At 46.7% G+C, this 13679-nt stretch overlaps 1 protein-coding gene across 2 annotated transcripts in view; it reads right to left on the reverse strand.

The window, feature by feature from the left end:
- The window catches only part of FHL2 (four and a half LIM domains 2), a 54093-nt gene that overhangs the window by 34442 nt on the left and 5972 nt on the right, over positions 1 to 13679 (reverse strand). Inside the window, exon 1 of one of the 2 annotated variants that reach the window (NM_001046046.2) lies at positions 12903 to 12983. The exons of the other annotated variant lie outside the window; for it this stretch is intronic. The gene's annotated coding sequence lies outside the window, so the exon portion shown is untranslated. Of the gene's footprint in view, positions 1 to 12902; positions 12984 to 13679 lie in introns of those variants that run through there. 2 annotated transcript variants of the gene reach the window in all.

Below are 13679 nucleotides of genomic sequence, written 5' to 3' on the forward strand. Positions count from 1 at the left end.
GGCAAGCAGTTGAAGGAAACTCTGAGAATCAATGGATGTCCACTTGATATCCCGGATTCACCAACACCGTTCAACACGTTTTCTTTTCTTTCTTGCTCTTATTTATTTATTTATTTATTTTTGACTGCCGTTGTGATGCCTGTTTGGCAGAGGAAGGTGAGATGGGTATGGATTCAGATTCAGGGTCTTGGAGGATTCTTTTCTGCCTGAAACTCCAGGAGGGGAGGCGGTGTGAGGTGGGCCTTGCAGTCAAGATGATGCAGTGGAGCAGAGCAAGGGTGGGAGTCTGTGGTGGCCAGGGTGACTGTGGGGTCCCTCCTGGGGGGGTCAGGAATGGCAGGAAAAGCCTTGGCACCCAGTGAAGGGGCTGCAGGGGCCTGCTGCAATGGATGCATGAAGGGACAGTGTTGGCAAGACAGACAGACAGAAGTGAGGGAAGGAAGGTGGGAAGGTGGCCAGAGCAAGTGAAAGGAAGCTTCCACTGGGGAAGTGGGAGAGGGCTACTTTAGCTGCTTCATTTTTTTAAGACTTTTTTTTTTTTTTTTGATGTGGACCATTTTTAAAGCCTTTATTGAGTTTGTTACAATATTGCTTCTGCTTTATGTTTTAGTTTTCTGGACAGGAGACATGTGGGATCTAGCTACCCGACCAGGGATCAAACCAGCAATCCCTGCACTGGAAGCAGAAGTCTAACCACTCGACCACCAGGGAAGTCCCATGGCTGCTTCATTTCTGAGGGCAAATAAGGCCACTGTTCACAAGCGATGTCTGGAAATCAGGGTGGTTTCTGAGGATGAGATGGTTAAATAGTCTCACCGACTCAATAGACATGAATTTGAGCAAACTCCAGGAGATAGTGAAGGACAGGGAAGCCTGGTATGCTGCAGTCCTTGGGGGTCACAAAGAGTTGGACACAACTTAGTGACTGTATCCGAGGACAAAGCGGAAGTTACCCCAAATCTCCCCACACCTTAGCTTCACACTCAGCTCCAGCCTTTCCAAGCAAGGCCAGGACACTGTAAGCCCAGTGGGAGAGCAGCTGAGGAAAAGAGAGGGCATCTACCAGCTTGGAGCGGCCTCGAGTTCATGGTGACTTACATCTTTGTTGAACGAAATGGTGAATACAGTTATGCCCAGGACCAACCAGGTTAGTTCACACTTGGTCTGATCTTACAGAGACCTATTGAGGAAGCTAGTAAATCATGTGATACTATTTTTGAAGTGCCTATGGAGGACTCTTCACCCAAGAAAGAGGAGGCAGAGAGGGGATGAAAGATCCACCTGCAGCATCCCAGTTCCATCTGGCCTCCCCCGGGGTCCAGAGCCGCCTGGAAGCGCCCCACTGTGCTTTTCCAATGCGCAGATAATTCAGCTCAGCTCTCTCCTCTGCCAAGAGGACAAGCTGACTCCTGCCTGGTTCAGCTTGTGAATGATTGTTCAAAAATTTGTGAAGTGTCCTGGAATTTGGCACTGCTTCGATATTAAAAGCTCAGATGACATCCTTCTCAGAGCCGTTGGATTGAAGGTGGGGGGAGGCAAGAGGAAGTGATTGAGCAGGAACTTGCTGTTTGCCAAGTGAGTCATCCTCAGCAAGCCACTGAGATGAATAAAGCCTGGGCTATCGCTCCCAGAGCCCACAGTCCAGCGAGACTGGAAAGGAGGGTGCCAGCGTGGTAGAGATGAAATCCCAATACAATCCCATCTGGGTTAAGATACAGGAAGCGTATCCCACCCCTGGGTATATATTCAAAAGAGTCGAAAGCACAGTCTAAAGAAACACTTGCGTGTTTATAGCAGCAGAGTTCCCAACAGCCAAGAGATGGGAGCAACTCCAAGATTCATAGTGCTCAGTGGCTCAGTTGTGTCTCTTTGCTGACCCCATGCACTGTAGCCCGCCAGGCTCCTCTGTCCATGGGATTCTCCAGGCAAGAATACTGGAGTGGGTTGCCATTTCCTCCTCCGAGTATTCACCAGCAGATGAATACATAAACCAAATATGGTCTATACAAACAGTGGAAGATTATCCAGTCTTGAAAAGGAAGAGAATTCCGTTCATGAAAAGCTACAACACAGATGAACCTTGAGGACGTTGCTGTGCAGATGTGCGCACTCAGTCCTGTCCGACTCTCTGCGACCCCATGGAGTGTAGCCCGCCAGGCTCCTCTGTTCATGGGATTTCCCAGGCAAGAATAATGGAGTGGGTTGCCATTTCTTCCTCCAGGGGATCTTCCCAATCCAGGGATTGAACCTGTGTCTCCTGCATCTCCTGCATTAACAGGAGGATTCTTTACCACTGATCCACTGAGGAAGACCTTAAGAACATTATGCTCAGTGAAATAAGCCAGTCACAAAAGGAAAAATGCTGAATGATTCTACATATAGGAGGGATCTACAATATTCAAATTTATAGAGGCAGGAAGTAGACGGTGGATGTCGGGGGATGGGGAGAGAAGAGGACAGGGAGCTGTTTAATGAATATAGAGTTTAAGTTTTGCAAGAAGAAAATGTTCTGCAACTTTGTTGTACAACAATGTGAATATTTCTAACACTACTACAGTGTACACTTATAACCAAAGATGGTTAAGAAAAATTACAGAAAAGTGCATTCATAGAAAGTGATGAGAATACAAAAGGCCCTTAGCCCAATCTGAGGGTCTGTGATGGCTAATTTTATGTGTTAAGTTGGTGAGACCACAGGCTGCCCAGATATTCAGTTAAACATTATTCTGGGGGGTTTTGGATGTGATGAGTATAGGAACCTGTAGAGTTAATCAGCTTGCCCTCCCTATGGGGGATAGATCCCATCCTACTGGTAGATACCATCAGACTGACTGAAGGTCTGCAGAGACCAAAAAGGCTGCCTCTGTCCTGAGGAGGAGACAATTCTTTTTGCATGATGACCTTCAAGCTGGGACATCAGTAGTCATCTCGCTTTTGTACTAGACCTGAAACACAGGCTCTCTTGGGGTGTAATCTGTCAATTCAGTCTTCGGGGCTGGGGACTTCTCGGGCTTCATAAGCACATGGGCCATTTTTTTTCCCCCCAATAATAAATCCCTGGAGATTTATTTCTGGAGAATGCTGACTGACTGAGACATGGTCCTGGAGGAGACCTCTGGATGGACCTCTGGAGGAGATGTCATTGGATCTGAGTCTTGACAGTCAGGCACAAGGTGGCCAGTTGGCTGACAAAAACAGGGCACCGAGGTCCCCGTGGCACATCAAGCGTGACGAAGCCAGGAAAGAGGCTGAGAGTTCAGGCGGGCTATGGAAATCCCAAGTGCCACCTCAGGGAGTTTTATCCTGTGGGTGAGGGTTTCCCGCTCTGGTCTATAGATACCAGTGTCAACATGGCCTCACCCAAGACACACACCAGTGAGCACTCAAGGCTGAGATCAGAAAGGGCTGGTCATTCCCAGGTTAGATGAGTCTCTAGCTGGTGATCACAGCTGCCTCTGCAGAGGAGACTGAGCCTGGAGATGGGGAAGGAATCACTTTTCACTGCATCAAGTCCCCCACATACAACCTTCAAGTTGAGAATTTTCAAAGATGTGAATGTGTGTTTATGTATCCAGTCACATAAGTTAGTTCACACGTCTGGTGTACATTGTCACATGCGTGCATCCTCTATAAGTCCTAAAAGCACGGCATCCAGTCCCATCACTTCATGGCAAATACATGGGGAAACAATGGAAACGGTGACAGACTTTATTTTCTTGAGCTTCAAAATCACTGCAGATTGTGCCTGCAGCCACGAAATTAAAAGATTCTTGCTCCTCAGAAGAAAAGCTATGACAAACTTAGTTCAGTTCAGTTGCTCAGTCGTGTCCGACTCTTTGCAACCCCATGATCCGCAGCACACCAGGTCTCCCTGTCCATCACCAACTCCCGGAGTTCACCCAAACTCATGTCCATCGAGTTGGTGATGCCATCCAACCGTCTCATCCTCTGTCGTCCCCTTCTCCTTCTGCCCTCAATCTCTCCCAACATCGGGGTCTTTTCAAATGAGTCAGCTCTTCACATCAGGTGGCCAAAGTATTGGAATTTCAACTTCAACATCAGTCCTTCCAAAGAACACTCACGACTGATTTCCTTTAGGATGGACTGGTTGGATCTCCTTGCAGTCCAAGGGACTCTCAAGAGTCTTCTCCAACACCACACTTCAAAAGCATCAATTCTTTGGTGCTCAGCTTTCTTCACAGTCCAACTCTCACATCCATACATGACTACTGGAAAAAACATAGCCTTGACTAGACAGACCTTTGTTGACAAAGTAACATCTCTGCTTTTTAATATGCTGCCTAGGTTAGTCATAACTTTCCTTCCAAAGAGTAAGTGTCTTTTAATTTCATGGCTGCAGTCACCATCTGCAGTGACCTTGGAGCCCCCCAAAATAAAGTGAGGCACTGTTTCCACTGTTTCCCCGTCTATTTGTCATGAATGATGGGACTGGATGCCATGACAAATATAGACAGCATATTAAAAAGCAGTGACATCACTTTGCTGACAAAAGTCTGTCTAGTCAAAACTATGGTTTTTCCAGTGGTCATGTATGAATGTGAGAGTTGGACCATAAAAAAGGCTGAGCACTGAAGAATGAATTCTTTTGAACCGTGGTGTTGGAGAAGACTCTTGAGAGTCCCTTGGACTGCAAGGAGATCCAACCAGTCCTTCCTAAAGGAGATCAGTCTGGAGCGTTCATTGGAAGGACTGATGTTGAAGCTGAAACTCCAATACTTGGCCACCTGATGCAAAGAGCTGACTCATTGGAAAAAGCTCGGATGCTGGGAAAGATTGAAGGCAGGAGGAGAAGGAGAGGACAGAAGATGAGATGGTTGGATGGCATCACCGACTTGATGGACATGAGTTTGAGCAAGCTCTGGGAGATGGTGAAGGACAGGGAAGCCTGGCGTGCTGTAGTCCATGGGGTTGCAAAGACTCAGACACAACTGAGCAACTGAACAGCAAATAGAGTACAATAGTATGACATCTTTATTTCAAGCCCAGGATGTCCAGAAACAAGTGTAGAAGTAGCAGTGATGTAACTGGTACTACTGTTCTTTTAGAGGTATTGGACTATAAGATTAACGATGCTTCCCTTATTTTTTGTGTTTGCTTTTTAATGTATTATTTATATGAAAAGTGTTATGAATCTGTTACAGTACAGTATTTTATAGCAGATTTTGTAATTGGGTGCCTAGGCTAACTTGTTCAGACTTAAGGGGCAAGTTGAACTTACAAACGCACTCTTAGAACTCGTTCGTTGCAGGGGATTTACCGTATTCCTCCTTTTGTACCTTTTGAATTTTGCAACCATGTTCATTGATATCTACTCAATAAAATAGAATAATGAATGAAAATTCCTGTTATCAGAGCAAAGACAATTGAAATAGTCTTTAAAGAATAAAATTTATTAATGCCTTTAAAGAGAGAAAGAAGGATTTCCTGGTGACTCAGTGGTAAAGAATCCACCTGCCAGTGCAGGAGACAGGTTTGATCCCCGATCTGGGAAGATCCCGCATACCATGGAGCAACTAAGCCCATGCTCCACAACTATTGAGCCTGTACTTTAAAGCCTGTGCTCTGCAACAAGAGAAGCCAGCAAAAAGACAACCTGCTCACTGCAACTAGAGTACCCCCAACCCCTGCAACTAGAGAAAAGCCCATGCAGCAACAAAGACCCAGAACAGCCAAAAAAAAAACCAAAAAAAAACTGGAGCCTATTATACACAGTGAAGTAAGCCAGAAGGAAAAACACCAGTACAGTATACTAACCCATATATATGGAATTTAGAAAGATGGTAACAATAACCCTTGTGTACGAGACAGCAAAAGAGACACTGATGTATAGAACAGTCTTATGGACTCTGTGGGAGAGGGAGAGGGTGGGAAGATTTGGGAGAATGGCATTGAAACATGTAAAATATCATGTATGAAACGAGATGCCGGTCCAGGTTCGATTCACGATACTGGATGCTTGGGGCTAGTGCACTGGGACGACCCAGAGGGATGGTATGGGAAGGGAGGAGGGAGGAGGGTTCAGGATGGGGAACACATGTATACCTGTGGCGGATTCATTTTGATATTTGGCAAAACTAATACAATTATGTAAAGTTTAAAAGTAAAATAAAAAAAAATAAAACCAGCTTGAACATCAGGAAAAAAAAAAAAAAGAGACAAAGAAAGTGATTCCACAATAGGCAGTGGAATAATCTGTTTGCAAGAACAAAAACTGTCTGTGAAAACTACATTAGTCTGTATTGGGAAAATAAGGCTGATGAGCTTTTGTTCCTAAAATAGATCACAACAACAAAAAATAGTCGCCGAAGCAAATTCCTTAAAGGCACAAGAGATTCCAGCTCCCCTGAAGGATTCCTCTGTGGTCTTCACCCAAGTGGAGCAGCAGGGGTCACTGGCAATAAGGATACATCCTGTACAGTCCCATTGTCTAGATTATTTAAGCCCAAACATGTGCTTCTGACAAAGTGCTTCACAGGATGGGGTAGGTGAGGGACATTAAGGGAGCTGAAACTCCATGTGTGCAATCATATTTAACCAATTTCAAGTTTAATTAAGCCAGTTATCCTCAACCTTTATTCTCAGAACCCCTTCACTCACTCTAATATTATTCAGGATCCCAAAGGAGAGCTTTTGTTTCTGTGAGTTAGTCCTATAGCTTTTTTCTTTTTTTAACTACATTAAAAATTAAAATGGAGAAACAAAAAGTTAATTCATTTAAAAATTACAAAGGGACTTCTCTGGTGGTCCAGTGGTAAGACTTCACTTTCCAGATGGGGAGGAGGGCTAGTTAGGGAGTTTGGGATGCATGTACACACAGCTGTATTTAAAATGAATAACCCGCAAGGTCCTACTCTACAGCACAGGGAACTCTGCTCAATGTTATGTGGCAGCCTGGATGGGAGGGGAGTTTGGGGGAAGAAAAGATCCATGTATATGTATGGCTGAGTCCCTTTGCTGTGCATCTGAAACTATCAAGACATTGTTAATCAGCTATAGCCAATATAAAATAAAAAGTTAAAAAAATAAAATAGGTAGCCAAGAAGGACCTACTGTATAGCAAAAAAAAAAAAAAAAAAATCTGTTTGCAAATCTCTTTCATGTATCGGTCTTAATAGAAGATAGCTGGATGGCTGGGGGGGTCTCATACCTGCTTCTACATTTCATCTTTTGAGAGATGTGTTTACAGTCAAAGTATAGTGCAGCTTCACACAGATATATCGTTGGAAAAGAGAGCTGTTGCATATCCATCTCAGGTACTTGTCAACGTAAACTTTTACTTCTGAATTTCCCCTGTGGCTCAATGGTAAAAATCCACCTGCCAATGCAGGAGATGCAGGAGACATGGGTTCAGTCTCTGGGTCAGAAGATCCCCTGCATGAGGAAATGGCAACCCACTCTGGTATTCTTGCCTGGGAAACCCCATGGACAGAGGAGCCTGGCGGGCTACAGTCCATTGGGTTGCAGAGTGGACATGACTGCGTAACAACACAACACAATGATGAGCACGCACATCACTGGTGAGAGTAACAAACTATAACTAATTCCCTGCTTTCCCAAGTTGGTGTTAAGGTGGACGTGGAGATGAAGGTCACATGTGCACACACGTGGGAATGCCTGGGGCTGGCGTTCATGGACAGTGCTGCTTCTCAGAGAAGATAGAGCATGGAGGAAGCAAAACTGAGACGTGAACCCTGGGTCACGAACGAGGACGGACTATTTTTTTTCTTCAGTTTCCTCATGTTTTGATTCACCTTTTCATTACAGGATGATAGCTCTAGATTAGACACGAATCTATAGCCACTTAAAAACCATCAAGACTATTAAAATAAAATTTCTACCAATTTCCTTTCGCCCAAACAGATGTGACTTATCTCTGACAACAGAATGCCCCAGATGAAAGAAATCTCAGTGAAATTACATATGGTCTGCAGTTTAAGATTGAAGAAGGCAATGGCACCCCACTCCAGTACTCTTGCCTGGAAAATCCCATGGATGGAGGAGCCTGGCGGGCTACAGTCCATGGGGTCGCTAAGAGTCAGACATGACTGAGCGACTTCACTTTCACTTTTCACTTTCATACATTGGAGAAGGAAATGGCAACCCATTCTAGTGTTCTTGCCTGGAGAATCTCAGAGATGGGGAAGCCTGCTGGGCTGCCGTCTATGGGGTCGCACAGAGTAGAACACAACTGAAGCGACTTAGCAGCAGCAGCAGCAGTTTAAGATAGCAATCAAATTATGTCTCGAGGGTGATTTTTGTGTCCTCTTTATTTGATGACTGATTGAGACAATAATTGTCTGGATGGGTTATTCTATGGGTTGCATTGATCAAGATACCAAAATCTTTGCAGTCTGACTGTTTTTCATGTGACTTCTCCATTCAGTAGACACTGTGTTCCCCAGGTGGCTAGGGAACTATGGTGAGGTCTTCCACAGCAGGGCTTTAATTTTTCTCTGTCACTTCTTGCCCTTTACCTGCAGTTCAGATGGGCCAGATCCAGGCAGTGGTGTCCCTGGGCCCCTCTTCCCTCCCCTTCTCTGATCTTCGCTCCCAGAGGAGTAAAGATGCTTCTATATTTTGCCACAGAACTAGGTAGCTGCCAGAACTGGGCTTTCTTGGTGGCTCAGACAGTAAAGACTCAGCCTTCCATCTAGGAGACTCAGACTCTGGGTCAGGAAGATCCCCTGGAGTAGGAAACGACAACCCACCACAGTATTCTTGCCTGGAGAATTCCATGGACAGAGAAGTTTGGCGGGCTCCCATTCATGGGGTTGCACGGACAAGACTGAGTGACTGACACTTTCACTTTTCAGGTAGTTCCCGAGACCTGGATGCTAGGAAAGTCCGGGAGAGCAACAGGGCTCCAACACAGGCCATGGGGCAGCTCACTGAAGCCTGGACACAGGAGCTCAACTGTCAGCTATTCAGAAGCCACTCGAGGATCTCAAAAGCATATTTCACGACACTTGACAAATATAACTCCTCCTGTTTAGAGGAGAAGAGAGGAAGTGCTTGCTGAGCCTTAGGGTGTGTACACCATATTCCTGCAGTGGGAGGTTGCTTGTCCCCATGTCCTGCGCCTCTGGGGAGAGGGCTGCTTCCTCTTTAGCAGAAGGGCCCCACCATCACACCATTGGCACTTCCATTGTGGATGTGTTCTACCATCTGTTATTGGTCAAAGTCCCCTGGGTTTTGGAAATAGACATTCTCTAGTTCCACCAGAAAGAGGGAGAGGGAATTCCCTGCCTTCTGAAAGGCGACACACTCTCTGTCTTGGTCACTTACCACCATCCTCAGCCCCACCCTGAAAAAGTCAGTATTCATTTTTGAGATAGAAAACCAGTAGCAAAGTTTCCGTGGTGGTAAAGAATCTGCCTGCCAATGCAGGAGACACAGGTGTGATCCCTGGTCTGGGAAAGGACGCCGTGGAGCAACTAAGCCCATGCACCCCAACTACTGAGCCTGTGCTCTAGAGCCCGGGAGCCACAATTGCCAGAGCTCATGAGCCCCAGAGCCTGTGCTCTGCAATAAGAGAAGTCACTGCAATGAGACGTCCAACAACACAACAAAACGTAGCCCCCACTCACTGCAGTGAGAGAAAAGCCCGTGCAGCAACGAAGACCTAGAACAGCCAAAAATAAATAAAGTTATAAAAAAGGAAAAGCCATTGCATCTAAGTTACCTAAACCAAGAAACAAAGCTCCATAACTCAAGGCAAGAGTAACCAAAATCAGAATGAGAAACACATGGCCAAGAATGAGACCAGCACATCTATTAAAATACCTTGGCAGTGTGCTTCTTCCTCCTCCCAGACAGCCTGCTCCCTTCAGCTCTGCACCTGCTCTTCTCCCTTCCCCTGGTCAGCAGTCACACAAAAGGCAGTCTCTGATGTGGGGGTAACCCATGAGCACACCCCCCACCCCAGCACCGCCCCCCCCAGCCCTTCCGCCCAAATTACAGGAAGAGGCTGGAAGCCCAGCACAGCTGCAGAGACCCTGAAACAAGGTCTAAGGGGCCAGGTCCTCAGGCTGCGTGTTTTAACTCATTTGGGGGCATAGAAGGAAAGTGAATTATGCAGTGGGGAGGGAGACGCTGCAGGGGAAGGGTGTGGTCTCGCTCCCCCCAGAGCTCTACCCACACGGCCCTTCCCTCTTGGGGAAATGGCACAGGTTGCTGTGTTTTGTTCTGTGTTTTTTGGTTGCCTTTTCCCTTTTCCATGAAGACTCCCATTTGTAGAGCTGACCAGAAAGGAAAGCATTTCCTCAGCTCCTGCCTGAAGGACCACGCAAAGCCCTGTACAGAGAGGGGGATGTTTGAGGGGGGCTCACTTGAGTCGGTAAAGATTCAGGAGAAAAGAAATCTGTCTCCAAGCCTTCGTTGTTGTTGTTCAGCTGCTCAATTCAGTTCAGTTCAGTTCAGTCGCTCAGTCGTGTCCGACTCTTGGCGACCCCATGAATCGCAGCATGCCAGGCCTCCCTGTCCATCACCAACTCCCAGAGTTCACCCAGACTCACGTCTATTGAGTCAGTGATGCCATCTAGCCATCTCATCCTCTGTCGTCCCCTTATCCTGCCCCCAATCCCTCCCAGCTGCTCAGTCGTGTCCTAATCTTTGTGACCCCATGGACCACAGCACGCCAGGCTCCCCTGTCCTTTACTATCCCCTGGGGTTTGCTCAAACTCATGTCCATTGGGTCAGTGATTCCATCCAATCATCTCATCCTCTGTCACCCCCTTCTCCGCCTGCCCTCAATCTTTCCCAGCATCAGGGTCTTTTCCAATAAGGAGAAGAGAATTTAAAATCAGTGCATTTTGGACATCTATCTTTAAATATGGAGTGTTTTAGGGACTAGTAGGAGTGTTTCGGGCTTCCCTGGGGGCTCAATGGTAAAGAATCTGTGTGCAAGGCAGGAGCCACAGGAGACATGCGTTCGATCCCTGGGTTGGGAAGATCCCCTGGAGAAGGGTACGGCAACCCACTCCAGTGTTCTTGCCTGCAGAATCCCATGGACAGAAGAGCCTGGCGGGCTACAGTCCATAGGGTTGCAAAGAGTTGGACATGACTGAAGAGACTTAGCATGCATGCACACACAGGAGTATTTTAGGTACTCTTGAGGGTCCCTTGGATAGCGAGGAGATCAAACCAGTCGATCCTAAAGGAAATCAACCTTGAGTATTCACTGGAAAGACTGATGCTGAAGCTCCAGTGCTTTGGCTACCTGATGCAAAGAACCAGCTCATTGGAAAAGACTCTGATGCTGGGAAAGATTGAAGGCAAAGGGGAAAGGGGGTGAGAGAGGATTAAATGGTTAGATAGCATCACGAACTCAGTGGATGAATTTGAACAAACTCCAGGAAAGAGTGGGAGACAGAAGATCCCAGCCTGCTACAGTCTGTGAGGTCACAGAGTCGGACCTGACTTAACAACTGAACAATAAGAGGAAGTGTGTAGGTGCCTGTGTGGAGCAGAAGGAAGCAGAGAGAAATGTGCGGCCCAGCCTCAGGGACCCCAGCTCATCAGAAACACTAACAGGATGACGAAACCCAAATTTTCAAAATGTCCTCAAAGACAGGTGAGATAGGGGTGAGGCAGTCATGGTACACTTTATGGGAAAGTATTCAGCTTTGCAGGAGAGTGTGACATTAATATTTCCTTAATATTAAAAAGGGGCTCTACAGTGCAATCATTTGAGTTGATTCGTTGGCTACTCCATTAAAAACAAAATATTTTTCTGATATAATGGATCCCAAAATGTAATCAACTTTATTACAGCTCATCTTGTTGTTATAAACCCAACAATAAAACAAGACTCAAATAGCATTCCTCAAGAAACAAACAATAAATCTAAAAGAATCTGCCTGCGGTACAGGGTTTGATTCCTGGGTTGGGAAGATCCCCTGGAGGAGGGAATAGCAAGCTAATCCAGTATTCTTGCCTGGGAAATCCCACGGACAGAGGAGCCTGGTGGGCTACAGTCCATGGGGTCGCATAGAGTAGGGCACGACTGAGTGACTAACACTTTCACTTTTCACATGAGATGAAGTAGCATTAGCCCAATAACACAGACATCCGTTTCTCTTTTGACCTCAGAATTATTTTTTAAAAACCGAGCTCAATTCTTTTTCTTTTTAGGTTGGACTTGATCAAATGCCCTGCTCAGGGTCTGGCTAGAGGATGTTTATACCTGTTATACCTTTTATCAGGTATGTGCCATTCTATCAGTATTCAGCCCGAACATTAGAGCATTACTAAGTATTATGCCTTTTGCCTATATCCCACTCTAGAAATTAGTAAGTTATTAATGCGTTTCCTTTTGAAAGCACACCACAGTGATCTGTACTTTTGAACCATCAGCCGTAACCAGTCATTTTGTATACACACCTTTCCCCAGCATAATCAGACTCATCAGTAACTGACCTTTCTACCCCAGGCCATTCAGAAATTCTGTCAGGGAGAAACGGCTCACCGTGGTTTCTCCCCCTTTCAATGTTGATTTAATGTTTTTGTTTTTTTTTTCTTTTTCTTCCTCCCGTTCCCCCCTCTTTTTCTTTTTTTTTTTAAGATTTCGGTGTTCAAAACTCGGTGCAAATTCCTGATTCTCACTGAGAGACAGTAAGATGCAAGAGGCACAGTGGTGCTCTCATGTTCTCTGCGTTCCCGTGTGTCCCTCCTGTGGCTCTGGGAACAGCTGGAGCTTTGCTGCAGGGGAGCCGGCTCCCCCTGCCTATCCTCGGGGTCCCTGCTTGGAGCCTGCAGTCCACAGGGCCAGCAAGCTCCCTCCCCGGGCTGGGACACACCCCTGAACAGCTAGGATGTAGGCTGTACATACAGAGAGGAAGGATTGTGAGGGAGGGGACAAAGGAGAGAACTGGGCACCTTACCTGTCTTGTTTCTGCCTTCCAGCCTGACCAGAGTGGAGGACAGGAGCCTGGGGCCACCAGCCTGTGGGTTCACCCCAATGTGCAGGCAGCGGCCGGCCAACTAGGCTATAAATAAGGCCGGTCCAGTGCACAGGAGATAAGAACCCAGCCCCTGGCTCCTGCAAGCCTTTTAAGGTATGCAAATTAAAGGAGCCTCAGCCCCTAGATGAGAGGGACTGCCAGCTCCCCATCTGGCCCTCCAGCCTCAAGGACATCCCAGGCCTGGCACGTACTGATGCAGCAGGAGGGGCAGGAGAACCAGAGCACCAGGAAGCAATCTCCCCGTGTCCAAAAAGTGGCAGAGCTTCTGAGGCCCCCAGGCGGTGAGCCGCTTGGGCTAAGGGGCTGTCGCTGAGACCCAGGAGCCAGAGGAAGCTCCCCCAGCACACACAGCCCTCTGTGGTCCCCATGGGTTTTCAGCTGATCACTCCCCATCCCCCACCACTCATCCTTAGCTTTAAGGGTGTTTGTTCGTGTGAAGATTCTGGGAAGACCAGGAATGGGTCTAATCAATCCTGGGCATCCGGGAAGCTTGGATACATTTACAGAAAGTCCTGGCCCCAACCTCTCCACCCCAGGCTAATGGAGCCTCGAGTAATTTTCTCTAAAGAAAATGAACTCTTACGAAAGTCTTTCAAAATGATATGCTGGAAGAGAAGGGAGAAGATTAATTTGGGGGAGCAGCCATGTCTCATTCATCCCTACATTTCTTACTCATTGAATGTCTTCCTAAAAGCA

This window comes from Bos taurus, chromosome 11 (assembly GCF_002263795.3).
Source record: "Bos taurus isolate L1 Dominette 01449 registration number 42190680 breed Hereford chromosome 11, ARS-UCD2.0, whole genome shotgun sequence".
Classification (NCBI taxonomy): domain Eukaryota; kingdom Metazoa; phylum Chordata; class Mammalia; order Artiodactyla; family Bovidae; genus Bos; species Bos taurus.